Source organism: Corvus brachyrhynchos, unplaced genomic scaffold, assembly GCF_000691975.1.
Source record: "Corvus brachyrhynchos isolate BGI_N302 unplaced genomic scaffold, ASM69197v1 scaffold4, whole genome shotgun sequence".
Classification (NCBI taxonomy): domain Eukaryota; kingdom Metazoa; phylum Chordata; class Aves; order Passeriformes; family Corvidae; genus Corvus; species Corvus brachyrhynchos.
In genome coordinates this window covers 7933760-7936903 of record NW_008237878.1, presented here as the reverse complement: position 1 = coordinate 7936903, position 3144 = coordinate 7933760, and the positions used below count along the sequence as shown (strand labels likewise).

Genomic DNA, 3144 nt, shown 5'->3' with positions numbered 1-3144 from the left:
TTCAGCAGGCAAACCACTGTGTCTGACATGCTGACCTATTCCACTGGTATGTGCAGGGACATTTGTATTCTTTCTTAAGCACACCAGTCTTTTCTTTCCAGATGTGTTACATACAGGCTTTGCCACAATCCTCCAAGTTTAACAAATCCAGTGCTTGTCCTCTGAGAGGATGAATTTCTTCAAGATCAGGAGATTCTTGGCAGGGGAAAAAAAAAGTGACTGGAAACCAGTCTGGCTTCAACCCCTTTGCCCGAGTGACTGTAAAATACATGATGTCACTGAAGTGAGTTCACAGGGTGTGTCTTGGTGGCCCATGGATCCCAGTCTCTGTCTCAGTGACAGTCGGCGAGTGTTCTTGTGAGTCTGCACCCGCCTTCTGCTCCTCCAGCATTTGCCATGATCTGATCAGAGGTGTTCAAGGTGGACCCTGCCTGCTCCCGTCAGGTGTTTCTGACCTGTGACCCATTAATGTTACCACTTTACCATTCTGTGAAGACCATCAACTTCACACTTTGCTTCCTATTCTTCAGCAAACTTTCAGTCTTGAAAGACCTTTCCAACAATCCCATAGCAAAATAGTTTCACTAACAACCTTTGCTATGGAATCTTGTCAGGTACTGTGTGAAAATATGAAGAAGTCCCGAGTTCACTTTACTCAGACACTTACTGATAACCTCAGGGTCCCAGCAGGTCAGTGAGGAAGGATTTACTCTTTATGGGAATCCTCTTAACTTTCACAAGACTGTTCATCCATTTGCTTTGCTGTTATCTTCTCAGAGATTGAGCTCAGACTCGCTGCTCTGTAGTTGCCTAGTTCTTCAAGGAACCCATTCCCTGTCTGGGAGCTTTGCTGGCAGTCTGTGAGTCCTCTGGCGTAGTGTCTGTATTGATGTTTTAAATCTTAGCCAGCAGACCTGCATTTTCACTTTGCAGCTTGTTGGGTGCTCTTGAAGGAAGTGCCATCCAGTTCCACTGACTCGGAATATTGTTTATTTACCTTAGACTGATCTAACTCCTCTCTTTTATCCGTGTACAAAAAAATGTGCTGGGTGTGGGACTTGGAATGTCTTTGGTGTTTCAGACAGATGCAAAATAATTCATTGAGCCTCTGTTCTGTCCTTACCATCCTAAACTCATTCTGTGTAGGGTTCTTCAGCTCACAGATCTCTTCAGAGTTCTTTCCTGCCATTATTACTTTGCCCCTTTCTAGACTCGGTGTCAGTCATCTGGCCCTCGTCTGATGCTTACCAAAGTGAGTAATGATTGTTGTGTTACTGTGGCAGGGTCAGCCTATTTCCAAGAGCCTTAGCAGGGCAATGCTGTTGGAATCAAGTTGCAGTGCCGAGTGTGTTTGCTGACCCTCGGCCCCTGAAGCCTGGCTTGGTGCAGCCTTGCTGTTCTCTTTCCTTCCCACTGGTCATATCTGACACAACTGGAGAAAAACAGCATTTACAACAAATGCCACACTTGTTGCTGTGTCAATACCTGGTGTTCTTTCACTTTAGTGTCTTCAATAATTGACTCTGCAGGGAATTCCACTACCTGCTTCTGTAGAGCTTTGATCCCAACAGGGGGTGTAGGGATACCAATGCTTTTATTCCCTTAGCCTTGATTTTGATTTGACCAGACTCTGATCCTGCTGTGTAAGAAATAATCAATGGAGAAACTAAGTAACTGGTGGAATACTTAGTTCCATTGTAGAATCATAGGGCATATTAGGTCCCAGGAGAAACTTAATTTCTAATGTTAAATAAGTCACTGTTCAGAGTAAGGTGTGGGAGATCAAAATCACACAGGGGTAGTCACACATGCGGAAACAATTCACCAGTGGGGACCTGGGCTGTACAGGCTGTCTAATGGGGGGATTCAGCTTTATGAGGAACTGCATTTGTAGCTAAGCTCTGTCACAGTCACCTAACCAGCTGTGTTGTTTCTTTTGGCAGCCAGTGGTGGAATAAAGAAGTCTGGCAAAAAGTAGCTTGATCAAACCGCAGGGTAAGAAGGGATCAAGTTACTCAATGGACCTGCAGGCTTCAGAGAGTCTTGAAAACACTCGGTCATTTGGGAAACATTGTACATTTTGTTTAGTCAGAATAAATCCTTTTTGTTAAGATGTGATATTTTCTCTTTACCTGTAGGTTTTGTTTAAAAATGGCTTTACTGTTTTATACCAGAAATGAAACTTTTACTGAAGACCACGTGTGCCCTTGTGCAGCCTGAGTGCATCTGCTGGTTTGGTAGTCATTTGTGAGAATAAATTTCAATTTCTCCTCTCTTTTGACAGAGGAGTCATGGCCCAGGTGTTAAAATCTGCAGAGCTTTAATCTGGAGGCTTAGGTTTAACTGCAGCTGTCTGAGATGTGGCTATAGCAGTGTGTGCTCTCCTAAGAGCTCTAAGTTTTCTCTAAACAAAAGTTGGGTTATACTTCCATCATCAGCACCTTGGGGTCAGCCACTCCAAAACAACTGCTTTTCATGTTCCTACTTCAGAACACGGCAGTGCCCTACAGTCCCACTGCCTCCTGAGCATACACTTGCCTTTGTCCTGCAAATTGTCACTACACCGTTTTCCTGAACTGCATATTGACATCACAGCTCCTGTACACTTGTGGAATGCCTTTGGGGTGGAGAGGGGAGAGGGTAGCAGTGCTTTTGGGACTGTAACTTAATTCTTGAAATGAATGGCAGTGATTGCACATTGGTTATGGAGACTTGAAGGAAGGAATATGCTGTTTCCAAGGTGAGAGTTACAGGGGAAAGAATCAATGCAAAGGCCTTTTTACTGAAGAGAAAGGGTGAGACAGACTGCTCCTGCTGCCAGGCAAGGCAGGTGATGGCTCCAGGGAGGGAATGGTTTCTGTGAACAGCGAGATTCTTGGGCTGCAGTGGCAGGGGGGAGTTACATGGGAAATCTGGGCTCGTACCGTCTGGGCTCCTAAGGATGAGACCGCAGGTGTTGGCTGTCAGTGCACAGCGTGCTTCTAAAAGGGTTTCCTTGTTAAAAAGACATTTTTAGAGAGCTTGGGGCGTTACCTCCCTTCTCTTGAAACGCGAGGCTCAGTTTCAGCAGGGCGGGAAGGGTGGGTGCCCTGGACGCCTGGGAGCAGGCGGGGCAGGCCTTGCCCTGCCATCAGCCCGTGTCGA

At 45.8% G+C, this 3144-nt stretch overlaps 1 long non-coding RNA gene across 1 annotated transcript in view; it reads left to right on the top strand.

Annotated features, from left to right (window-relative positions):
- The window catches only part of LOC108446285, a 3767-nt gene extending 1649 nt beyond the window's left edge, over nucleotides 1-2118 (top strand). Inside the window, exon 3 of the long non-coding RNA XR_001861436.1 lies at nucleotides 1944-2118. This is a non-coding gene — a long non-coding RNA (uncharacterized LOC108446285). The remainder of the gene's footprint in view (nucleotides 1-1943) is intronic.
- Nucleotides 2119-3144: the final 1026 nt, after the last annotated feature.